Source organism: Lepidochelys kempii, chromosome 7 (assembly GCF_965140285.1).
Source record: "Lepidochelys kempii isolate rLepKem1 chromosome 7, rLepKem1.hap1, whole genome shotgun sequence".
Classification (NCBI taxonomy): domain Eukaryota; kingdom Metazoa; phylum Chordata; order Testudines; family Cheloniidae; genus Lepidochelys; species Lepidochelys kempii.
Genome location: NC_136386.1, coordinates 93,240,745 through 93,268,208, shown reverse-complemented (window position 1 = coordinate 93,268,208; position 27,464 = coordinate 93,240,745). Strand labels below are relative to the sequence as shown.

Below are 27,464 nucleotides of genomic sequence, written 5' to 3'. Positions count from 1 at the left end.
GTTAGATATACATATATACAAACACACACCCACACACCTATACATACACATATACACACAAAAAAATACTTTCAAAATTACTGATTTACATCATATAAATATTTATCTTTAGGTGATGTAAACTTGTGAGTTTCATGAATTGCAGGGGAAATAAGATACAACGTAGTACCCTCTCAATCTAGTAATTTTCAGCTAGAAGATATTCCACTATTCACTATTCCCACAGAAATTCACTGATGAAAGAGAGTCTTCTTGCACTAAGAAAATTAAATGTATAAATGGAAACAAGAGACTGTATTTGCATGTCACTTCTATCTGTATTCTATTACCTTTTAATTAGAATTTTCTTTATTTTTCTTTTTTCTTATTGCTTGCCCTTTTCTATGAATGGTTGATAACTACCATAAATCCAAGTATATTTGGGGATGGAAAATAATTATCACAGTTAATGTGTAATATGCTTTGATATGTTCCTAGTTGAAGCTAAATGTTTAAGTGTGTATTTATGTCCATTACAATTTATTGTATTAATATTTAATGGAAAATAAAGACTATTTAAGCCACAGAAATAACAAAAGTCCTTGGACTGTTTTGGACGTTACTGAGAACAGCATCATGAACAAACAGAAATGTCCATTTGTATCTAGAATTCTAAAGCCAACACATGATAGAAAATTAGTCCATTGGTGAAAGTCCAGAAGACTTTTATTCCTGCATTTCAAGGAAAGGCTTTCCTTAGTAGCAACGAACATTACACTTGTTTAATACATTCCCACACTAGTAAAATTTCCCTGAAAACCCAAAATATCACCTAGTATATGAGAAATACTAAGAACACTAAGATACACAATCCTGACAAACCTTATCTGCTATATCCACACCCATTCCTTGACATGTCCCTTGTAGGGCATTATATTGTGTACAGTTAGGAATTCTTGATTTTTGAATCAGAAGACACAGAACACAGGAAGAGTCAGGTTTCTATCAGTACCTGGTAAAACCTGAAACCTAATACAGGAATCCAAAAGGAGAGGTGGTCATGGTCCTGTTCCCCAAATCATATATATAAACAAATAAGGTCATAGTCTAGTGAAAAATGAAATGACTAAGTAGGCTATAGCTGTCATCAACACAGTCTTAAACTTTTGCCATTTTTCTGTGGCAAGGAGACCTGTGCAAACAGCACCAGCTATTCCTCACCCTCCCTTCTTGGCCACTTGCAGAAGAAAAAGATAATAATTAATGGAGCAAATCCAAATTAAATAGACTTGTTAATTCACTCAGTTGTTAATCAGTCTGATCTACCACTTATCTCCCATTTCTAGTGAGTATCTATGCACACTGCACATGCTTGCATTTAAAGTGACATCTCCAAAGTGTGTGAAGAGCAGGCAGGACTTGCCTACTTGGTGCAGCAAAGTATACCAGAAGGGTATGATTTGTAAAGCATTCTAACATGCTGCATGCTAACTGCCCTGTGTAGACCCTGCATCCATCCTCTACGTACTTCACATTAATGTAGTCCCTATGTTAACAAAAACTAGGTACTTTTAAAATGCACCAGCAGAGTCTACATGGGGCATTTAGAGTTCAACACATTACAGCACTTTACAAATCACTCTCCTCTGGTGTGTTGTGCTAGCACCCTGTAGACAAGCACTCAGTCGAGCCTGAACTTCTTTGTCTGCCCACTGTAGGACTACCAGTATCTCAGAAGGATGTTAAACAGCAGAAACTAAAGCTAGACATTCTTAAATAAGTTCGCCCAAATAAATTTACATCCAAGAGTTTTAGAAGAGATGGGTGAGGAGTTTGCTGGACTGTTAATGATGATTTTCAATAAGTCGCTAGAGCTCTAGGAAGTTCTAGAAGACTGGAAGAATGCTAATATTGTGCCAATACTGAAAAAAGGGTAAATGGGATGATCCAGGTAATTTAAGCCTTGTCAGTCTGACATCAATCCCGGGCAAGGTAATGGAGTGGCTGATATGGTTAATAAATTAATAAAGAATTAAAGGCAGAAAATATAATTAATGCCAATCAACATGGGTGTATGGAAAACAGACCCTGTCAAACTAACTTCATATCTTTTTCTGATGAGATTACAAGTTTGGTTGATAAAAATAATAGTGTTGCTGTAATAGACTTCTGTAAGGTATTTGACTTGGTACAGCAAAACATTTTCATTAAAACACTAGAATGATATAAAATTAACATAGCACACATGAAATGGATTGAAAGCTGGTTAGCTGATAAGTCTCAAAATATAATTGTAAAGAGAAAATCAACAAGCACGTGTGTTGCTAGAGTCTTGCTGGGATCAGTTCTTGGCCCCACACTCTTGAATATTTTTATTAATAACCTGGAAGAAAATAAAATCATCAGTGATAAACTTTGCCAATTACACAAAAAATGGGAGAGTAGTAAATAATGAAGAGAATAGGTCATTGACACAGAGCGATCTGGATTGTTTGGAAAACTAGGTGTAACCAAACAATATTCATTTTAATATAGCTAAATGTAAAGGTATACATCTAGGAACAAAGACTGCACGCCATACTAACAGGATAGGGGACTCTATCCTGGGAAGCAATGAAAAAAATTTGAGAGTTGTGATAGAAAACAGGAAATTTCAAGTAGCAATAGAGAGATTAATTTTACCTCTATATTTAGCATTGGCGCAACCAATGCTAAAATACTGTACCAATTTCTAGTGTCCACATTTCAAGAAGGATGTTGATAAATTACAGAGCGTTCAGAGAAGAACCAGGAGAAAGATTAAAGGATTATAAAATTGCCTTATTGTGATTGAACTCCTGGAGTTCAATCTATTTAGCTTAACAAAGAGAACATTAACGAGTGATTTGATTACAATATCACTACCTACTTGGGGAACAAATATTTGATAATGTGCTCTTCAGTCTAGCAGAGAAAGAGCTGACACGATCCAATGGCTAGAAATTGAAGCTAGACAAATTCAGAATGGAAATAAGGAGTAAGTTTTTAATAAGGGTAATTAACCTTCGGAACAACTTACCAAGGGTCATGGTGGATTCTCCATCACTGGCAATTTTTAAATCAAGATTGGATGTTTTTCTCAAAGATCTACTCTAGGAATTTTGGGGGGAAGTTTTATGGCACATGTTATATAGGAAGTCAGACTAGATGACCATAATCATAGAATATCAGGGTTGGAAGGGACCTCAGGAGGTCATCTAGTCCAACCCCCTGCTCAAAGCAGGGCCGATCCCCAATTAAATCATCCCAGCCAGGGCTTTGTCAAGCCTGACCTTAAAAACTTCTAAGGAAGGAGATTCCACCACCTCCCTAGGTAACGCATTCCAGTGTTTCACCACCCTCCTAGTGGAAAAGTTTTTCTTAATATCCAACCTAAATCTCCCCCACTGCAACTTGAGACCATTACTCCTTGTTCTGTCATCTGCTACCACTGAGAAGAGTCTAGAGCCTTCCTCTTTGGAACCCCCTTTCAGGTAGTTGAAAGCAGTTATCAAATCCCCCCTCATTCTTCTCTTCCGTAGACTAAATATCCCCAGTTCCCTCAGCCTTTCCACATAGCTCATGTGTTCCAGTCCCCTAATAATTTTTGTTGCCCTCCGCTGGACTCTTTCCAATTTTTCCACATCCTTCTTGCAGTGTGGGGCCCAAAACTGGACACAGTACTCCAGATGAGGCCTCACCAGTGTCGAACAGAGGGGAATGATCACGTCCCTTGATCTGCTGGCAATGCCCCTACTTATACAGCCCAAAATGCCATTGGTCTTCTTGGCAACAAGGGCACACTGTTGACTCATATCCAGCTTCTCGTCCACTGTAACCCCTAGGTCCTTTTCTGCAGAACTGCTGCCTAGCCATTCGGTCCCTAGTCTGTAGCGGTGCATTGGATTCTTCCGTCCTAAGCACAGGACTCTGCACTTGTCCTTGTTGAACCTCATCAGATTTCTTTTGGCCCAGTCCTCCAATTTGTCTAGGTCCCTCTGTATCCTATCTCTACCCTCCAGCATATCTACCTCTCCTCCCAGTTTAGTGTCACCTGCAAACTTGCTGAGGGTGCAATCCACACCATCCTCCAGATCATTTATGAAGATATTGAAGAAAACCAGCCCCAGGACCGACTCTTGGGGCACTCCACTTGATACCGGCTGCCAACTTGACATGGAGCCATTGATCACTACCTGTTGAGCCCGACAATCTAGCCAGCTTTCTATCCACCTTATAGTCCATTCACCCAGCCCATACTTCTTTAACTTGCTGGCAAGAATACTGTGGGAGACAGTGTCAAAAGCTTTGCTAAAGTCAAGGAACAACACGTCCATTCTGGTCTTGGAATCTATGAAGCTACCAACTCTGGTGACCAGGAGACATCACTATGATGCTGTTTAACAGTCTGACCTGAGATTGGCACTTTCAGTTGTGAACCATACCAGACAGCATGATAATCACTATAGAAGTGTGATAGTGATTTATGTTACTGTTGATTCTAGAGTCACTAAACATGTTTTTCTGATCAAGAATCACTGATCTATAAATGTTGAGGTCTTGGGAAGTTCAGTTTAATAAATATTAGTGGCTGTACACAACCTGACTCTTTATTAAGGGGAGTTCTCTTCACTACTAATCCTGTTTGATTCAGATCACTGGTATTATGGGCATGTGAGTGTTTTACTTATATTTCGTTTATCCAAACTGGAATGCATAACCTAGGGAGGTGGTGGAATCTCCTTCCTTAGAAGTTTTTAAGGTCAGGCTTGACAAAGCCCTGGCTGGGATGATTTAGTTGGGGATTGGTCCTGCTTTGAGCAGGGGGTTGGACTAGATGACCTCCTGAGGTCCCTTCCAACCCTGATATTCTATGATTCTACAAGCCAGCCCTTTATAGAGGCTGTGGGAATTTTCCTGAAATGAGCTGTATTAACTAGGATTGATTGTGCTATACACCAATATTTTTATATCTGTATTTTGAGAAAAACTAAACAAAACTAAAGAAATTCATTCCTGGTGATGTAACACCATTGACTTCTCTGAGTTACACCAGAGGTGATTTAACCCAACACATGCAGTACATGATACTATTTTTTCTCCAAGGACAAAGAAATGAAAGTGCCATGAAGGTTAAAATATGTTGCTGTCTCACACACACCTTCCCAACCCTTTTTAATTCTCATAAAGCTCTCTTCAATTAAGCTTCCATCTGTGTTATTTAAATGCAGCATATTAGTTTAATTTAGGAATTAGAAGTTCCTGACCCTACTCTCACTTCCTGTTTGTAGGCCTGGTTAGGTAGGACACCATGTTAACAAGATGAGTGCAGAAGACAAGAGCACAGACAAGAAACAACAGCTATTGACAGGCAAGGTCCCAATTAAATGAGAGCAAATGCAGAAAAGCACACTCACCCCTAATCCTCTGCTGGATGGAGGATCAGTTATTGTCTATGATCTGCCTGTAGCCAAAGGTGCTAGGAAACTCTTTCTGGGAGAGACTTTTCTTATACATGTAAACAGCTCCAAGCATATTGCAGGTGTTGTCATGTGACAGACAATAATAGGAGGGAGCCAGTTGCTTCTCCCACAGTACCACCTCATCAGTTCAGAGGGTGGCATGAAATGTTATATTCCCATATCACAATCACACACACACTGGTGTTTGTATTGGTTCTTCAATTTTCTTTTTAAGTTGACAGTATTTGTTTATGATGTAAAAGTGATCAGGTACATGCAAAAACAAAGGAGAAACCCACCGTGGTGCATAGTGTCCACACAACTCCCTCTGCACCACTTCCAGGAGTTCTCAAACAGGGTCATGAGGTTATTATGTGGGGGGTCACAAGATGTCAGCCTCCATCCCCAAACCCCACTTCACCTCCAGCATTTATAATAGTGTTAAATATAAATAAGAGTGTTTTTAATTTATGAGGGGGAGGGGTCATACTCAGAGGCTTGTTGTGTGAAAGGGGAAATACAAAAGTTTGAGAACCACTGATTAAGCCCTGCTGCCATAGGCGCCGAGTCCGTGGGTGCTCCAGGGTTGACTGTCCGGTTTGCAGCGCCGCAGCGGGGCTGGCAGGCTCCCTGCTAGCAGTGGCACCAGGCAGCTCCCAGGTCGGGAAGCAGCCATCTTGTCCGGCAGCAGGCTCCTAGCCTTAGGAGCTGCCGGGGGAGGGAAGGGGGGGGTCCGTGTGCTGCCCCCCCTTACAGGCGCAGCTCCCATTGGCTGAGTCAGGGCAGGGGAGGAACTAGTGTGAGCTTCACTTGCAGGCGCTCAGCAGGTGGCTGTTGTGGGGTCGCATGGCGCGCACCCGCTGCCCGGCCCCCTTCTCCTCACGCTCCTCATGTGGCTGCTGGACTCGAGCTGAGCTGTGGCGCATGCCCTACGGCGAACCGGGGTCTGTCGCCCCATCGCCAGCACCCTGGAGTTCAAGGTATGTGTATCCCCGTCTCCGAGTGCTAGGAATGAGGCTGCACCTCCATCCCCCTCACTGCATCCTTCCCCATCCCACCGACCCCCATCCCTCTGTCATTGCATCCCTCCCCCCCCCCCCGCACTGCATCCTTGCCCTGTCCCATCCCATCCCGCCCCCTACACCTACCTGTTCCAGCCCTGTACCACTTCTAGCACTCTCCCCCCATCCTCTCCCCCTCCCAGAGCTGCCACCCCCATATCCCTCACCCCCACCCCATTCACCTCTGGAATTAGAAAGTTGGCAACCCTACTCCCCACACCTCCCACCCACCGTAAACAGCTGTTTTGCGGTGTGCGGCAGGCTCTGGGGGGGAAGAGGGGACGATACGGCACCCCTGGGGGAGGGGGGCAGAATGGAGCAGGAAGAGGGAGGGTGGATGTGGGGCCTTGGAGGAGGGGTTGGAGTGGGGGTGGGATGTGGGGCAGAGATGGGAGTCGAGCCTCCACCGGCACTTTGGAAAGTCGGTGCCTGTGCCTGCTGCAAAGCTGCACCAAGAAGGGGATCAGACCAACTGCACATGGAAGTTTCTGCCCCCCATCCCTGCCTCAGAAAGGAGTTGCACACCAGTCCAAACAGGCTGGCAAGTAGCAGAGGTTTGGGGACAGGATAGTAGGTAATCATGAAATCTGTTTTTACCCTGATCCAGTGACCTTAACACCCACCATTGGGGGCATCAGTGGCTCTTATTCCAGCCTATTGGCTGCAAGACTAGGTGTGGAAAGGTTGTGTTGTAGCCCCATGGCCTACCTACACATTGGTGCATGAATTCTATCCCACTGAAGCTCATAGTTTGTGCCCAGAGGTGAAATACGTAAAAAAAGAATAAAGCCCCAGTGCAATTATCAGGGCAATACACCAGGTTCCCCATCAAACTGAGTGCACAATGTTGAGAGAGATTAAAGAGGTAACAAAATCTAACAAAATGATAATAGGGGATAATAATAATACCCCATTACAGATCTTTCAAGATCCAGGGGTCCTGCACATGACTATCCACAGTGCACTGAATGCCCCAACAACAACTATGGTGCGTGAAACCAGACAATCACTAATCTCTTGAATGAACTCATTCAGAAAAATGATACAAAACAAAAATACCAAATCACTCCTGGGCAAACACCTTTCACAAAACCATCATTCCATATCAGACATCTTGGTTCTCATCTTCTAAGGAAACCTGCATAAAACCTTCAAAAGATGTGTCAGAGGGCTTACATTCATAACTTTGTTAGACACTAAAAACCATGGATTCAATAAAGACATTGGATTTATGGCTCATTGCAACTATCTGCAACCACTAACTCTCCTTTGTCCTATGACTGCAGAGTTGTTAACTGCCCACTTCATCTTGAATCTTCTCTTGCAACATGTATTAATTCCTTATGCTTAACGATCTGTTCCACCTCGTAACACTGAATACCTTTCCCAGATTTCAAGAAGAGCTCTGTGTAAGCTTGAAAGCTTGCTTGCCTTTCAACAGCCGAAGCTGGTCCAATACAAGATATTACCTCACCTACCTTCTCTCTCTGATAATGGGGGACTCAGCTACCCAGCTAGAGACTGGAAATGGCAAGTGAGATAAAGTTTAGAGAAAATTTCTCAACATTTTAAATTATTCCCTCTTGGAACAACTAGTTCTGGAGCACATAGAGGAGAGGTTATTCTCAACTTAGTCTTAAGTGTGACATAAGAACTAATTCAAGAAGTAACTGAGTCACTAAGTAATAGTAACCACAATATACTTAAATTCAGTATCCCTAGGGAGAAGTAAGGAACCAAAGAGTGGCAGTGACGCTCAACTACAGAAAGGGAAAATGGAATAAAATTAAAAGGCTAATAAAAAGATCCCCAAGAGGCAAAAAGTAAAGTAAAATCCTTAGATGCAGCAGACACTACTTAAACAATAGAGTCTTAGAAGACATATCTGCCACTGAGCAAAAAGAGAGCCAGAAAGGCAAGGAGTGAACCAATCTGGCTAAATGGCAAGGTTTTAGAAGCTATTCAAGCAAAACAGAAATCCTTCAAAAATTGGAAATCTAACCATAGTGAAGGCAATAAACAGGAGCATAAATTACAGCAGGCAATGTGCAAAAGGGAACTTACATAGCTTGAAATGAACAATAGCTAAAAGTATAAAAACAAACAATAAATTCAAGTATATCAGAAGCGGGAAGCCCACAAAAGAACTCATGGGTCCACTGGAATATCAGGGGGTAAAGGAAGCAATTAAGGAAGATAAAGACATTGCTGAGAAGCTAAATGATTTTTTGCATTAGTCTTCACTGCCAAGGATGAGGGAGTTACCTATGCCAGACCTGCTCTTCTCTGGTAAAAATGATGAGGCACTATGAGAAAAAGAGGTTCTAGAGCAAATTGATCATTTAAAAGCAATAAATCACCATACCCAAATGGCACATCCAAGAGTTCTGAAGAAGCTTAAGAATGAAGCAGCTCAGCTGCTAACAAAAATTATGCAATTTCTCATTTAAAAACAGCTTATGTACCAGAGGATTAATAATTCTACCTACATTTAAGAAGGGTTCATGGGGTGATCTGGGGAATTACAGACCAGTAAGCCTTACAATTATGGCTGAGATTATAATTAAAAATAAAACAAAACATATGGGAAATGACATGATAAAGTCCAGCCAACACAGTTTCTGCAAAGATAAATAGCATCTCACTAAACTCTTAGAATTCTTGAATGTGCCAATAAAGTAGCGCATAAAGGAAAATAAATTGGCAAAATACAGTTTGACTTTCAAAAGGTCTTTTACAAGACGCTACTAAGGAAACTAAGTAGTCACAAGGTGAGATGCAAATTATTGTCCTGAACCAAAAACTAAAACAGGAAACAAAGTATGGGAATAAACTGTCAATTTTCACGATGGTAAAAGGTGAACAGGGTGCATCACGGTTCTGTGTTAGGTCCAGTGTTTAATATATTTATTAATGATCTGGAATGGGGACAGAGTAGTTAGGTGGCAAAGTTTCCAGAGGACACCAAAATAATTTAGGTTAGTCAAATCGAAGCACTTCAGAGGGAATGCCCATTCATCTTCATTCATGTTCAAACATGATGGGAAATGAAATTCAATATTCATAAATGCAAAGTAATCTACACTGGAAGAAAAATATTAACTATTCATACATTTTACAGAGTTCTAACTTAGCTCTACTAACTCAAGAAAGTCACATGGGCATCACTGTGGCCAGTTTGACAAAGACCTAAGCATAACGTGTAGCTATAATAAAAATAGCAAACAGAATATTAGAATACATAAGGAATGGCATAGAGAAAAATACAGCTAATATTATAATGCCTTTTATATAAATCATTGGTGTGGCCTCATCTGCAACTATGTGCAGTACTGATCACCCCATCTCAATAGAAATATTGCAGAATTAGAGGGGCTTCAGAGAAGGGTAACTAAACTGATTAGGTGGATGGGAAAACTCTTATATGAAGAGAGGCTGAAAAAACTGGGATTGTTTGCCTTAGAAAAGAGATTAGCAGGGGACAAAGGAAATAAAATAATTAATAGTGCAGAGAAGTGAGATCCAGAACTTCTGTTCTCCCTGTCTCGTAACACAAGAGCAAGGGAACATTCAATGAAGTAGAAAGTGGCAAATTCAAAACTGATAAAAAATATTTTGTCACACAATGTGTAATTGAACTGTGGAACACTCTGCCAAAGGAAGTTGTTCAGAACAAAAAACTTAACAGGATTCAAAGTGAGACTGGACATTTATATCAATATCAAGAATATCCAGTGTTACCATAATTAATGCTAACAAATTTTGGAAGAGATTTTAAACCTCATTCTTCAGATCTTAAACTTATTTCTAACTACTAGGGATTAGAAGGTTTCTTGCATCTTTCTCTAAAGCACCTTATATAGGCCATTGTTGAAAATGAGATACAGACTAGATGGACCATAGGTCTGATTTTCACATTCCTACATTCAGTCCTGGAGAGACTATTTTTCCAAACTTGGCTCAAGTTGCTACTGTTACTCTCACTGTAAAATAAGATGTACATATGTACTCTATTTCTGTCTGTCTTTATAAAATATGCATCTATCACACAAGCCTCCAGGAGTATATTCAACTTGAAAAATATAAATGCTGGTGGAATCTGGAAAACGCTGGGAACATATGTTTTGGAGGTGTCAATAATTAGAACATTTTGGCAAACTTTTCACAAATGCTTGAAAATATAACTACACAAGAACTTAAGCTGGATCCAGTTACGCTAGTCTTGACAGACACGGCATCCCATGGGAGCAACTGAATTAGATCTCTTTGTGTACCAGTTGCTAAGAGAGTTATTCTTAGATGCTGGAAAGACATGAATGGCTCATCTGTAAAGTAATTTATTGTCAACATTGTAACAACACCATCCTGTGGAAGAGTCATTTCTGAAACACAAGACAGCTTGATCATTTTGTGAAAACATGAACGAATTTCTAAGAATTGTGAAATTCAAACTCCACCCCCAAACACACCATGAGAAAAACCATCAGAAAATAATAATTCAGGCTATAATTTAGTCACGGGTATTTTTAGTAAAGTCATGGACAGGTCGTGGGCAATAAACAAAAATCCCCTGACCTATCCATGACTTGTACTATAAATACCCCTGACTAAATCTTAGGTGCTCTGGGGGCTCCAGGGTGCTGCAGATATGCTCGGGGAGGGGGGGCAGGAGTGTGTTCCAGTGCACCTCTGCTGCTGCTCTGGGGTGAGGCCTGCCGGGGATCTGCCGCTGCTGCTCTGGGGCAGGAGAAGGGCTGGCTCGGGGACCCACAGCCGCTGCTCCAGGATGGCTGCTCCAGGGCAGCGCCCAAGAATACTGCTTCTTTGGCGGCCCCTGGGGCCAGTTGCCTGGGGCTGCCTGAGCAGTGGCCAGTGCAGCTGGCCCTGGGGTCACCCCAGCTGCTCAGGCGTCCCTGGGGTCAGCCGCACTGGCCACTACAGAAGTCTGGAGATCCCGGAAAGTCACAGAATCCGTGACTTCCATGACCTCCGTGAAAGACTTACAGCCTTAATAATAAATAAATAATAATAATAATATGAAATGGAAGGTATCATAGGATGCCATGGTGTGCACAAATAAAAGGAGAAAATAAGACAAAGATAAAATAGTTACAACAGTTTAGGGCAATGGTTCTCAACCTTTCCAGACTACTGTACCCCTTTCAGAAGTCTGATTTGTCTTGTGTTACTCCCATGTTTCACCTCCCTTAAAAGCTACTTGTATCAGACAAAAATACAAAAGTGTAACAGCACACTATTACTGAAAAATTGCTTACATTTTCTTTACCATATAATTATAAAATAAATCAATTGGAATATAAATATTGTACTTACATTTCAGTGTATAGTATATAGAACAGTATAAACAAGTCATTGTCTGTATATAATTTTAGTTTGTACTGACTTTGCTAGTGCTTTTTATGTAGCCTGCTGTAAAACTAGGCAAATATCTAGATGAGCCCCTGGAAGACCTCTGTGTACCCAGAGGGGTACGTGCACCCCTTGTTGAGAACCACTGGTTTAGGGTAACTTATTCTGTTTGTTACACAGAGCACATATATACAAATAAATATATTACATTACTGAGGGGAGCCTTTAAACAATATATATTTGAAGATATCATTAGCTTGTAAACATCAGTACATAAAATTCAAAAAATATTCCCCTCCTACCCCTCACCCCCATTCTAAAAGAGTACACACTCACTGGCTCTAGTTCAATCTTTAACCCCTTCCTGGAGTTTATTTTAAATAAAAGCAATCTAGGCTCTCTCCTGAGTTTAGCTGTTCCTAGAGTTTTCCCTTTACATGACCTCTGTAGAGGTCCTTGCTTCTAGCTTCCTCTGCCCCAGAAATGCTCGGGGCGAGTGCCAGCTATAACTTTCCAGAAATGTAATAAGAGCTGCTTTTGCCCAGCTCAAGATGTTGTAGATATCACTTCTTGCTGAATCTGATGACCCTGATGGTAATTGGATCACTCCCACAGAAGGGTTTGCAAGATCTGGAATGTTGTTCAGTGAACTACTGGCATCCTCAGATGTGCTTGCATTTTAGTTGTGCTTTGAACAAAATGCAGTCCATGTGCAAGTGCCTGTATGCTGCAAATTGTGGCTGTGCAAGGCCATATTGTTGGGGGACATACAGAAGGTTGCAATGAAGAACCAGGATGACTAACAACCACCAGCAACTGTTCCATCACCACCACCAAATAATTGTAGCAACTAGGTTAGTATATACTTCTGAGCCACAGATAATGATTCAATCACTGAACTGATTAACCCTTTGCACATTATTCATTGTCGTTATGGGCCCAGTTATGGTATAACCTATCTGACTAATGACTGAGGATATAATCTTAGCCTGCTCGTAACCTGGTATACTGCTGATGATGACCTCATTGTGCATGTGTTGCTCTTATTGATCAAATGCTTCTGTGAAGCTATGTGGCAGCACGTGGTGTCCGGTGAGTGTGTTATCTCACCACCATACGTACTGGTATCCTAACATAATGAGGTTGCGCTGTACTAATCAAATTACTTTGGGTTGTGTTGTAGTCTACTCCCCCATCTTATGTGCTTTTGATGAAGTGACAGCTATGTGTGTGGGTTTAGTCATGTGCTGTGGACCTTCTGTGTGCTTTGTCTGTCTTATTCCTCCTGCCTGCCATGCGAGACTACAAATGGATACAAACAAACAGGGGAATACAAGGAAACAATGAGACAATATTGGTGCTATGATAAACAGTGATATCAGGGAAACAGCAGATTTACATCTGCTTGGTTTTGCTCCTGGCTTGATCATTCTGTCTTTTTATCTATCTGTGTCCCCCACCCCCATCTTAGTAGCTTCATGCCTCACTGCTTTCTCTAACAGAATTGTGTTGATTTTGCAGGCTGTTTTTGAGCTGTGGACAAAGAAAATGTTGCCTATCAGTAAAATGCTGTGTTTGCCCTCTCATTCTTCCTTCTGCCTACAACATTTGGTTGCACTTCATGGACATTATCATTGCCTGTTCACACGTAGTGACTGTACCAACATTTCTCACAAGGCCAGTCCTGAGCCTCCTATGCCCTACGTCCTCCCCTGTTTCTGTACAATCACAGGGAAGGAGGCAAGTGTTTTCTCAGACCTTCGGTTTTGCTCAACTTTTTGCTTAACTGGTTTACTTTTGCATGTTTTCAGCAATACCAGCGTCTATGAGCTTAAAATCCGTTCTTGTTATATAAAAGTATATCATAAGAATATAGTTACATGGTATGGTGATGGTGTTGTAACATATATTAATTACAGCTTATGGCTGAATCTGCAAAGTATCTTTGTGGTCTCCTGTGTTATTTTTCTGATTATATTTCTCCTTGGCATGTTAATGATAGCTTATCACAGAAATGGTTATTTATTTTATGAAGCAACACCATACAGCTTTTTGCTTTTTCTTAGTTCCTTTATCAGTGCCACTGTTCTCAAAATCATAGCACAGAAACTGTAATATCAGCTTGTAACTCTGGAACAAGCATTCTCATCATGTTTGGTTAAAGAATACAGTATAGTTATCTTACTGTGTGAGAGACGAGGAGGATGAAGTAATATCTTATATTTGATCAACTCCAATAGCTTGCCCACCTTGTATTTCTAATATCCTGGGACCAACATGGCTACAACAACACGGCAAATAACACTGTAACATGTCAGGTTCTAGGACCCTGCATCAACATGGAGAACTCTTCTGCTGACTCATCCTTACTGCTAAACTAGGTATGATTTATTAGTTCCAATTCAGAATAGCCTGCCATAGTCCTACCCCGACACATCAACTCTGAGGCCACTGATAGCAGCTAGCACTGCCATCACTACCCTCTTGTGCTCCAACACAGTTTTAATGGAAAATTTTCAACCAGCCCTAGTGTTTATGTACGTGCATGCATATATGTCTGGCATCCTGTTCTTCCCATTTGTTATTAATAAAGTTTATTCAAAAAAAACTGTGTGCTTTGCTGCAGCTTCTTTGGATGACGAACTAAAGATGCATCAGTAAACGCACCCTTGCTCAAGGCACTATCCAGGTTTGAGGCGTCAAGAGTTGCATGAGACTTCTGGTGTCCGTAACATAGAATGAATTCTGAGATGTCATTAATGAACCAGGAAGCATTAGAATATTTCACAGAGGGAAAATAAGTTTTAAACACACTTTATTTGGGTGCTCAATGCCCACCACAACCTTTTGGCACATATTTCTGAACTTCACTCAGTTGTCATCTCAGCTTTGTAGTTCACTTTTAAAAACATTTTACTGAGCACCAGCATAGATTCACAGATTCGAAGACCAGAAGGGACTATCATAATCATCTAGTTAGGCCGACTGTATAGAACTTCCCCAAAATAATTCCTGGAGCATATCTTTTAGAAAAACATCCATTCTTGGTTTAAAAATTGTCAGTGTTGGAGAATCCATCACAACCTTTGGTAAATTGTTCCAATGGTTAATTACTCTCACTATTAAGAATTGACACCATATTTCCAGTCTGAATTTTTCTAGCAAAAGGGATATAAAACAAAGTAATCTGCATACTGATAGTATTTGGTCTTCTCTGTAAGGGACAGAACGCTTGTATTTAACAATTACAATATTTTCATTTAAATATGGTAGAACACAGTAACCAGCGGCTGCTGCCTATTGCAGTTCCTTGAGCTGTTGCTGCAGTCCAGAATCCTGCCTCCCAAGATGGTGAGTCACCTTTGGTCACTGCGCCGCACCTAACATTCTTACACAACAGCTGCTCCACAGCAGCAATTATTTCACAGTAATAAACAGTAGGCAAATCCGGTCATCAGAAATTAACATATGTGCGGCTCATGAAAATCCTCTGTGATTTAACTAGTCTTAATTTCTATTTTTTATTTGTTACTTCAGTGTCTATTCGTAGTTCCTGATAGCACATGGTGATAACTTTAAACATCTCAAGCATTCAGGACACAGTTCTCAACATATTAGCCATTCACAAGTTGAGAATTCCCACTTATGGATTCCAGATCAGAATCTGCAACTACATACTTTGCCAGTCACATGGTAAAATTTTGCAGAGTCATAATTATAAAGACAGTCACATGATTTCTGTTAGTAGAAAAGATTATCTCCCACAAAGTTAAGGTTGTGTTGAGATCCGTACTTTAAACAGGACTAAAATCCCTATGTTTATAAAAGGATAAATATTCACTAACTTTCACAAAGGAAACATTTTTAAATGCTCCCTTTTTGAAATTGTGCCTGAACACCAGCACTGCTAACCCCCAGATTCAAAAATCATGAGTCAGACCCAAAAAGTCATAAGAGGTTTTTTTAAAATCAAATTGTGATTTTGGTCTGTCTTTTGATTTTTGACCTCCCCCTGCCCATCCCCAGTATGTGTTTTATATGGTAATTTTTGACTCCCCTGCAGGAACTTCAACCACCACATTTTCCTCTTCCACTGCCCAGCAATTAATTTTAACCCCACCTAACCCCCACCCCCATAAATTCAGTCTCCCCATCAATTCAACCACCAATCCCCAACAGTTCAGCACTCCCACTTCCCCATCAGTTCTGCTCCCTTACCCCACCATCCAGTCTACTACCCCACATCAATTGAGCCCCCTCAGCTCTCACATCAGTTCTCCCCCATCAACCTCACTTGTGCTCCTCCTAAAGCTCCTGGGGCTCTTCACCCCTTCTCCCAGTCTTCAGGAGGATCCGTGCCCCTTTCAGGCTGGGGAGGGATAAGCTCCAAGCGATCTTCACCCCCTATCTCTTCCTTCCCAGACCTGGTATTGCAGGGAGAGAAGGGAGGACGTGGCATCCATCCATTGCTCAAACAAGGAAAGGAAGGAGCAAAGCCCCCTGAATTGCTTGGCTCATTCTGCCCCCTCTTCTCCTCCTGTGAGAATGGAGTCACTCGGGAGGGGAAAGAGAGCTCTGCCAGTTCTTGCAGAACTTAACTGTTGGCTGCTCTTCCCCAGTAGGCAGGGCATTAGGGGGAAGCAGCAAATCAGAGGGGTTTCCCCCAAGCAGAGCTGAAATTCACCATAAGACTGGAGTTTCTGGCCTCACAGCTTCAATCTGGGGGAAGGTCTGCCAACTCTTGCAATTTTGTTGCAAGTTACAATGTTAACACTGGCATGAGGTTTGGTATTTCTCCAGCTAAAGAGCCACAAAAAATCACAAACTCCAAATCTCTCTCTCACACACACACATATCTCAGAGAGTGGCCATTTTCATATTAAAAAAAATTATATGCACCTTATTTATCACACTCTATTTGATTGATTTAGATTTAAAGACTTCATAGATAGTGCACAGAATTCTGAGCTCTGTGTGTGTGCTCAGTGTGCAAGCATAATGAGATAAAGCCAACATAGTGCAACTGTCGCACTTTATTTCTTCTGCCCTATGTACCAGTCCTCTCTCATCAAACACTTCCTGAAAATAGCATTCTCTATGTCCGTAGACATTACCCTACACATAATCATATTATACTAGAATGCCTCCTTGTCACAGGTTCCACTCACCATTAGGGGCACTTCCTCCTGGCCACTCTGGGGATCAGTTATTTCCAGATCCAGTGTTCCCTTCCTCTGATCACTGCACACCCAGTCATCTCTCTCACACTCTGAGATTCAGGGTGTTCTGTCTTTGTGGCTGGGCCCTCTGGCCAGGTCATTATGGTCCTCCACTTCCTGGTTAACAAATTATTTCCTTACAAACAAACAGTCTCAGGCAGCCTTCTCATTCACTGCCCTGATGGTGCATTTCCCCAGTGGCTGGTAGGGGAACTTGAGCTCACGCTCTACTCCAAGTTCCAGCTCAGGGAAACTCTAATCAGCAGCCAAGGTCTGCACCATCCTAAACCTTGCTGCCTTTTTTCTGAGCCTTTCCTACACCTTCTGGCTCCCTCCCCTCTGGGTCTGTCAGCCCAAACTCCTTCCTCCTAGTGAGGGACTGTGGACTAAATTTCATGGCCCCAAATACACCTGCTTTCCCCCAAGGGAATGGCTGCAAACTATTTCCCCCAGCTTCCTTCTACTGCCAACTTCCTGGCTTTATACCAAGCCTACCTATTCCTCTTCAGCTGGGCTTTCCTCTTAGCCTAAACATTCCTCATCTTGCAGCCTAATAGGTTAATTGGCCACTCTGGCCTACATTGATACCTTCAGGGTGAGTGTGGGGAATACGGCCCATCAGATTTGTCCTATTGGGTTATTATTTGTTGTAACACAGAGGCCTTGACATAAATGTAAAAGCACAATATTGAGAAGTTACACAATCAAAGAAAGCTGCAACAGCATTTCTCCTTGCCTATGTCCCCAGCATATCCACAAAAGTCTACTTGAGCTCTGCCAAGAAAAACCAGCAGAACTGCTCAGAATCATCTGCTGCTTCTGTTTTCCAGTGCACAAGCGGCAGCTGCCCCTGCAGTGCAGTTACATAATCCAAGTCTCTGACAACTTAGGATATGTCTACACTGCAAAAAAAAGGTGTGTTCTTAACTCAGTTTTGCTAACCTGTGTTAACTAACGCAGGTTAAAATAACAGTGAAGACATAGCAACTTGACTCTTCTTAACTCAGGTTAGATGCTCAAGTTCAAGCCTTTAGGGCAGGCTAGGGTCAAACTCAAGCTGCTAACCTGAGTTAGAAGCTGAGTTGCCATATCTTCACTGCTATTTTAACCTGAGTTAGCTAACACAGGTTAGCTAACCTGACTTAAGAAACACACCTTTATTTTGTAGTATAGACATCCCCCTAGGGTTCAACTCTCTCTCTTTCCTAGTCCTTTTCCATCCTGTCCAAGCCCAAATAACATGGGCACATGGAGGGTGATGTTAAGATGAAAGAGGTGGGGGGGAAGGTTTGGGAGTGAAGATAAGGAGAGGGAGAATATTGAAGCACAAGTTGTCAGATAGTCAGAGCTTGGAGGTTTGCTATAGAAGCATCTGCTTCAACTGATGAAACTCCTGTGGTGCATCCATGGGGAGTCACAAAATCCCAGTTCCTCAATAGGCACAATTGCTTGTTGAATTGCTTTATACATGGTTCTCATTTACAGTAAATGATCTGAAAAGGAAGAGTTTTATCCATGTAAAACTTTGAACATTTTAAATGTGCTTGAGATAAACTTTTAAGCACTTTAAGTTTTCAGTATGGGTACCCTTTTGCCCCCATTCCCTCCACTGTCCACCTCCTCGATATAAGTTCCTATTCCCACAGCAACTTTGTACTTGCTAAAGGCTGGAGGAAGGAAACCTGCTTGAATGGGACTTATAATATTTCAGCTCACATGGCTTCAATCATCATCGCTATCCTGATTACAAGCAAATCGCTCTTTTCCCATTAAATGTCTCTTTCCATCCAATCCAATACTTCAGTCTGTCTCTGATGTGTCTTCTTGAATGTCTTGTTGTCAAATCTTAAACTGAACATGGACAAAATTCAACTCCTTATCTTCACTCCCAAACCTTCCCCCAACCTCTTTCATCTTAACATTACCATCCTACCCAGCACTCAGACCTGAAATCTCAGGGTTATTTTTGACTCAGCCTCTCTCTTGCCCCAAATGTCCAGACCACATCCAAATCCTGATCAGCATCTTTTCAACATCTCCAGAATTTTTCCTTTTCTTTCCACCCTCACAGCCAAATCTTATGTTCAGGCCATCATTATATCCTGTCTTCACTACTACAGCACCCTCCTTTCTGATCTCCTAAACCCATACATTGACCCCTATCTGTCTATACAAAATGCAGCTACTAATGTCATGATCCTTACCTCTTGATTTGTTCATGTAACTCTCCTCTTTGAATCCTTCTACTGGATATCCATCCACTAGATCTTCAAATTTAAGCTTCCTGACCCAGATCCACAAAGGTACAGTAGTTAGGTGTCTAAACCCCAGATTTAGGAGCCCAAGCCCCAATTTTAGCCTACACTGTGATCCACAGAATTTCCACTTGGCTCCTGCCAAATCCTGTTGGTGCTCTAACTCATTCAGCACCTAATTTTCCACTGTAGAAGTTCCCCGTGTGCCTAGGTTTCTGCCTCTGGGCATGCATACAGATGACTCACTCTAGGCACCTGGATACATATCTCCCACCTAAGCCCCTGTGTTATCCACAGGAAGATAGGCAGAGGAGCACCTGTCTTTTCTGCAGGGCCCGATCCCATTAGTGTGTACTTTTATACACACAGGATGATTTGACTCTGGAGAATCATCAAAGAAAACAGGATTTTATAGTTTTATAGCTAATCCCATGATGTTATCACGTTCCAACCACTAGTACAGTGCAGTCGTATTACAGTGTACAGTAAGTGAACAAGAACACTCCAAGGCTGCATGCATCTGGCAACTGAAATGACCCCAGTACAATTAAACAAGGAGAGAGGACGGTTGCTGGGTGACGCTAAATCCAAATTGCCAAAGTAGAAAAAATTATTTGTTGCTTTCCTGGAAAATCCTTAAATAGAGCAAGAGCTAAGATATATTCAGTCAGATTAAACAATCAACAAACAAACAACAACAGTAAACACCTGCCACATTTCATTTGCCAGAAAGGAGAATTATCCACATTCTACATTATCCACATGTTGCTGTAGCCTATCTGGTTGCTATGCTGAAGTTAGCATTCAAAATGTAGAGACCTAAGTAACTAGTAGCAATAACCTTAAGAATGTACACTGAATCTAGTGATCCTAGGAGGTTTATACATTTATGAATTCATTGCATTACATGAACAGTGTTACAGGGCCTCATGGAAAGCAGGATTATCTGAGCTGTCATCAGTTACTGCCACTGTACTTCTTTTATTCATTCTAGCCTCTGTAGGTCCAGATGTCACACACATCATTTCCTCTTATGATCGCAATGTGCTATTGTCAGCACTAAATTGCTTTTACTTTGGTGTAGTGAGTACCACTTGAATTTATAAAGTTAGCTTTTTTATGTAAATAGAGGCAAGATTATCTAATTTCTATACATCCTCCACATCTATTTTCCCCCAAAGATGACTGACTGTCAAAAGATCCGGATGATACAGCAGATTTTTCCACCAGTCACAGCTCCAATTTAGACATTGATTTCCAGTTCTAATTCATATAAAGAATAAGAAATTCCAACCTGGCTAATTAGAGAGATAAGGTGGATGAGGTAAATATCTTTTATTGGACAACTTCTGTGGGTGAGAGAGACAAGCTTTCAAGCTTACATAGAGCTCTTCTTCAGGTCTGGGAAACATATTCAGGCCTTGTCGACACTAAAAAATTAAGTTGGCTTAATTACATCACGCAGGGCCCTGGTCTACACTAGGAGTTGAGGTCGAATTTAGCAGCGTTAAATCGATTTAACCTTGCACCCGTCCACACGATAAAGCCCTTTTTTTGACTTAAAGGGCTCTTAAAATCAATTTCCTTACTCCATCCCCGACAAGGGGATAAGCGCTGAAATCGGCCTTGCTGGGTCGAATTTGGGGTACTGTGGACGCAATTAGACAGTATTGGCCTCCGGGAGCTGTCCCAGAGTGCTCCATTGTGACCGCTCTGGACAGCACTCTCAACTCAGATGCACTGGCCAGGTAGACAGGAAAAGGCCTGCGAACTTTTGAATTTCAATTTCCTGTTTGGTCAGCGTGGCAAGCTGCAGGTGAGTGCAGAGCACATCAGCAGAGGTGACCATGCAGTGCTCATCAGCAGAGGTGACCATGATGGAGTCCCAGAATCACAAAAGAGCTCCAGCATGGACCGAACGGGAGGTACGGGATCTGATTGCTGTATGGGGAGAGAAATCTGTGCTATCAGAACTCCGTTCCAGTTTTTGAAACGCCAAAACATTTGTCAAAATCTCCCAGGGCATGAAGGACAGAGGCCATAACAGGGACCCGAAGCAGTGCCACATGAAACTTAAGGAGCTGAGGCAAGCCTACCAGAAAACCAGAGAGGCAAACAGCCGCTCCGGGTCAGAGCCCAAAACATGCCACTTCTATGATGAGCTGCATGCCATTTTAGGGGGTTTAGCCACCGCTACCCCAGCCATGTTGTTTGACTCCTTCAGTGGAGATGAAGGCATCATGGAAACAGGTTTTGGGGACGAGGAAGATGATGATGATGAAGTTGTAGATAGCTCACAGCAAGCAAGTGGAGAAACCGGTTTTCCCAACAGCCAGGAACTGTTTCTCACCCTGGTCCTGGAGCCAGTACCCCCCAAACCCACCCAAGGCTGCCTCCTGGACCAGGCAGAGAAGGGACCTCTGGTGAGTGTACCTTTTAAAATAGTATACACGGTTTAAAAGCAAGCATGTTTAATGATGAATTTGCCATGGCATTTGCGGCTCTCCTGGATGTACTCCCAAAGCCTTTGCAAAAGGTGACTGGGGAGGGCAACCTTATTCCGTTCACCATGGTAGGGCACTTTAACATGTCAGGCCAGTAGCACGTAGTCAGGAATCACTGTAGAACAAGGCATTGCAGTGTATGTTTGCTGGCGTTCAAACAACATCCGTTCTTTATCTCTCTGTGTTATCCTCAGGAGAGTGATATCATTCATGGTCACCTGGTTGAAATAGGGTGCTTTTCTTAAGGGGACATTCAGAGGTGTCCGTTCCTGCTGGGCTGTTTGCCTGTGGCTGAACAGAAATGTTCCCCACTGTTAGCCACGGGGAAGGGGAAGGGGCTAGCCACGTGGTGAGGGGATGCAAAATGTGAATAGAACTCTGACAGAGGAGTTCAGCCCTAACCTCTGACTGGCAGAACACTGGGGATCCTGATTCGTTCTCAGCTTATATTTAAACCAAGCAGAGGACCAGGAAGTTGTCTATATAACTGTTTCCCTGTATGTTGGACTGCTTCACTTGCACTACCTGCTCCTACTGCCTGACCCTGCTCTCTGGGTAACCTGGTCTTGCCTAACTGCCACCTGACTTCTGGTTTGCCCTCTGGCCTGTCTCAGACTCTGACCTCCTGGTATTTGACTCTGCCTGGCTTCTGCTCTGACCAGTAGATCAAATGGCCTATGGCCTGGTCCTGACAGGAACCAAACATTGTGCTAGCACATGAGAATGAGTAAGTAAAACTGACTTGTCTGTCTTAATTCTGAAATAAAATTAAATGCAAAAAAAACAAACAAAAAACAAAAAACCCAGCAGTGTACAGAGTAAAAAGTACATTAGACTTTTAAAATTTGACTTGAATAATCTCAGGTGTTAATGACAAGAGACAAGAAATGTTAAGAAAACTATTTAATTTTAAAGACCCTTTAACATTGGCTATCAGCCTTAATGAAATATTTCATAACATACATTATCACACTTATAGTGAAATCTAACTTTGATAAAACATGTATCACTCACTTATACAATTGTGAAAGCACCTCCCAGTATATCTGTGTCTACGATAAAGAACTAAATTGTTTCCAATGAAGCCTGTTAAAATGTACCAGTTTAAGAACAAATAGTTCATTGCATCAACATTAGCCATACTGAATAAGTTTAGTAAGCCTTGCAGTTTTGCCATGCTTCCACCTAAGTGCTGTTCTAAACCACTTTCAGTGCTGTCTGGGTACCTATCCCACAGTTCATGTTACAACTCCCAGAAGCAGTGGTATGTAGGGGATTTCAAAAGGCCTGGTGCCCAAGTCAACTGTGGGAACAGAGGACAAACTCCCACAATCCCATAGAAAAATTCCTTTATTGCCTGTGCCATTTTCTGACCATGGAGGTCAGGAGGAATGCTCATGTAAGGGGACTCTTGTCCCCTTACTGACATTCAGTGGGGGTGTTTTGGTTGGCTAGCTCCCAGTACTAAAAGGGGGAAAGGTCGATGGCAAATCAGGACCCTGAGACTGACAGTCCCCAGGATCAATGGGAAGAGGCCAATGCTCCAGGTCAGCCTGATTAAGAGGGTGGGCAGGCTAATCAGGGAGTTCAGGAGGCCAGGGTAGGTCTCATCCTCCATGTGAGCTGGAATTGCCTGGGTCAGACAGAATGGGGCCAAGCTAAGGAGAAAGCAGGGGCCCAAGCTGAGCTGAGGAGCAGAGCCGTGCCAGATCCAGAGGGGCCAGAAAAGCAGCCCAGGAAGCAGGTCACTGCTGGGAGCAGAGTCACAGAAGCAGCCCACAGAGCAGACCTGTGCTGCGGGGAGAGCTGGAGCAACCAGAGCCAAGGGAACCAGACACACAGCCCATGGAGAGTAGACCCTGTCCTGGGATCGGGGCTGCAACCACCAAGCCAGAGGGGCCAGAGAAGCAGCCCAGGGGGCTGGAGGCAGAGCAGCAGCCTCAGTGCTGAGACAGAGTGGAGCTGGGGCTGGAGCTGGAGCAGTCTGGAGCAGGGTGTGGTGAGCAACTGGGGCCAGCCAAGGGGGGGCCCTGGGCAAAGGGCCCAGTGCAGAAAGATACCACCATCCAAGGGTCCTTGCAGGACAAACTGGGAGGGGGATCTTAACCCAATGGGGGGCTGACGCTGGGAAGAAAGGTCCCACTACCCAAAGCCTGGAAGTGTGTGGCCACCACCAGAGCAAGTGTCCAACCCACAGCATCCCTGCAGCACAGCCAGGGCCTGAGAAGAAAGCCTGAGACCTACAAGGAACAGACTGTGAACTGCCCTGACATTCCAGAGACACTGTTTGTAATGTTCCCTGCCACAGAGCGGGGTATTGTGTTTTCCTTTAACCTTTCCCATTTTTCCTTATTCCTTTTTAAATTAATTGCTGATTAAATAAATTGAATTTGTTTCAATTGTATGTAATGATCAGGGAAGTGGGTCAGGGAAGTGTCCAGTGCAGAGAGATTACCCTGGATTGGGGACACCCTAGTCTCTGTCCTAGGTGACCACAGCCAAGTTTGGGGTTAAGCCCCCCAGGAATCTTGGGCCCAGCCTTGTTGGGGTTACAAGGACTCTGCCAGACAGGAGAGTGGAAGGGGAGTCCTCGAGGGCAGGGAAGCCTCTGGGTAAAGGAAGTGGGAGTGAGGACTCAGATCCTGCCGCTAGCCCATTTCACCGGGATAGTGCAGAAGCCAGGAAAGTTCCCCACAATAGCGGGACCATTCCCTGCTTACACTCAGCAAGAAAGTTTTCTGTTGGATAAGGGTAAAATATATGTTGGAATTTTTGAGAAGCCACTACAAGGAGTCTGAGGTAGTATCCTTAGAGAGCCAGGGACTGAGACCAGGAACTCACCAAGCAGTTAAGCAGACATAGTTACCAAGAAAGGAGATGACTCTACTGTACTTGTGGAGAAGTTTTACTTAGTGAAGTAGCTGGGTCTGTATCTAGGTGACAGACTGTTGGTGACATTTTGTCTTCAAGACCTACGGTGATAAGCAGTGACTGCAGAAATTCTAGATGGAGAAGTAAAATTTCCTGGAATTCATGTTGAGCCTGACCTAAAACTGCAACTGCAAACCAACAGGATGAGTCATGCTTTCTGTGAAAAGATGGTGGTGCTAGCACTGTGAAAGATGGCTACCCCCAGTTGCTAATAGCCATATGGAAAGCAGTTTGGTGTAAGGAAATCCAAGGTGGCCGCTGTTGTGGTGAAAGTTTGCAGGGCTGTGCTGCAGGAGAGATTATTTCATCTACTAAGATCACTTTGCTCTGGAAATTACACCAGTGGTGGAAGTTAGAGTAGGCCCCTGCCAGGCCTTAGTGACTGGAGGTCAGGGAGCTGACGAGTGACCACTAGTAGAGAGTCAACACCAAGATATTTCAGGGGGGTTGTGATCAAGGTGGTAATGTGCTGAGGGCAATCACTTCTTAGAACAATATGTTTCTCTAGTGTAGACAAGGCTTTATATAAACTTGAAAGGTTGCATATAAAGCTGACTTGTAATACATATTTCATACATCTACATGTCTTTCCTATCTGGGTCACCCTGCCTGCAAATTATATTTGACTGCTGGTTACTTTGGGCAGCTGCACTGCCCTAACATTCTGGAAATGTTCCCCCTCTTCAGAGAGGGCTGTGTTTTACAAATAGACTTTGGAAGCTTTTGACATGAGACAAGTCTGGCAGTTTTACTGGGAACTTGACCAGCATCAAATAGAATGCTTTCTATATCTTGGCGTAAACAAACACTGCCCTGAGATGCTCCTGTTCAAAATGAACCCAGGGAGTTGGGGCAGAGAGCATATTTCCTTGAATCTCCTCCTACAGTGCAGTATTTGGTACTAACTCTGGCACTTCTATAAATTAATTTGTGTCTCAAATGATGGACCTAGCCCTGGGGAGCGGATCCAGCATTCATAGACAGATCCCTGCTGCTGAGACTGTCCCGTTTTTTCTGGATAAAAAACCTCAGCCACAAACTTCCTTTAAAATGATTTTTTCTCCTTTCCCCCCTCATTCTCCTTGCATAATGACTCATGGTTATTTAGAGAGGGGGAACTCTCTCTTTTCTTAGAGCAGCTCTACACTTACAATGGTGCACCGGCAGCTGCTGCACTGCTTACGTGAAGATGCTCCTGTGCCAATGGGAGAGTATCTCCCATCAGCATTGTTAAATCACCTCCCCAAGAGGCAGTAGCTGTGTCAGTGGGAGAAGCTCTGCTGTTGACATAGCACTATCTACGTGGAGGGGGGGGTGCCTAGGTCAGAATAACTGTGTAGCTCGGAGGTGTGGATTTTTCATACCTCTGAATGATATAGTTATATTGAGATAGGTCTGTAGTGTAGACCTAGCCTTAGTTTTTCGAGACATGGGGTTTCTTTTCTGTATCAGTGTCTTTCATTAACTTTAATGGTCCATCATTTGTCTTTTCCTGGGTTGTATAATGCTAGGTGCTTGGAGTTAGTCTCATTTGATTGCGGAGGCAGCCCCTCCCTGCCTGGCTCATTTGGCCACCTTCCTGTTATGCGGTGGAGCTTGACTATTGCAGCACAAATTATAAGCACTGTTTTATATCTATACAAATACATAAATTCGTAAACACTGGGTACATATGTGATAATGACCATCAAGTTCAGAACATTACAAGCATTCATAAAAGACCTTACTTTACATATTTTTATACACAATAACATTGTATACAACCAGTTGATCAATTGCTTATTCTTTGGGGGTTCATAGGTGACCAGATAGCAAGTGTGAAAAATTGGGACAGTGAAGTGTGTGGGGGTAATAAGATCCTTGAGATAAAGCCCCAAATGTTGGAACATCCGGTCACCTTAGTGTCCAGACCCCCCCGTTGCCCCCTTGGTTTGTCTGCACCCTGATTGTCATAGAAGTTGCTCCATTTTACTTTTGATTCTAATGTGTTTCACTTTCTGATTCTCATGCTCTAGCACACTGGTGGAGGTTAAATTTACACACTGCGTGAGAATGGTTAAATACCTCCACCACCACACTAAAAAGTCTTAACTTTTTTTAAATAAAAAAGCCATGAAAACATTTCTATTCACATTAACTTTTGTAAATATGGGGCTTGTAGACGGGAGATGAGATGAGGCACACAGTATCACACATGGAAAGATGCACACACCTGAGCTGAAGGAAATACATTTTTATTTAATGAGCACAGTTTGAAATCAGCACTTAAGTAAAACACTTTAGAACAGATTACAATGAGATTCTGGTGAACTCCGATCTAACTGGGACTAGAGCCAGATCGGATAATCAAAAAATCAGATAACAAAGAGCTTTCTTTACTTACCTTTCAGGATTAAGAAAGTGTGAGGCTGCAGCTCCAGTCTAGCGGCCACAGAAGAGATCAGCCACTTCCGGACCTGGAGTCAAGCTTAGGTTGCTTTCCCCACCCTCCCCATTGAGAGCATCCGATGAAGTGAGCTGTAGCTCACGAAAGCTTATGCTCAAATAAATTTGTTAGTCTCTAAGGTGTCACAAGTACTCTTTTTCTTTTTGCGAATACAGACTAATACAGCTGTTACTCTGAAACCTGTCATTGAGAGTCATGTAATCTTGCAATCGTGCTCTT

The 27,464-nt window shown here is 42.7% G+C and overlaps 1 long non-coding RNA gene across 1 annotated transcript; it reads left to right on the top strand.

The window, feature by feature from the left end:
• Positions 1–6,351: 6,351 nt before the first annotated feature.
• On the top strand, positions 6,352–27,355 carry LOC144930770 (uncharacterized). The gene is made up of 3 exons (XR_013636128.1): positions 6,352–6,439; positions 21,386–21,787; positions 27,190–27,355. It is a non-coding gene; the product is annotated as an uncharacterized LOC144930770 (long non-coding RNA).
• The last annotated feature ends 109 nt before the right edge of the window (positions 27,356–27,464 follow it).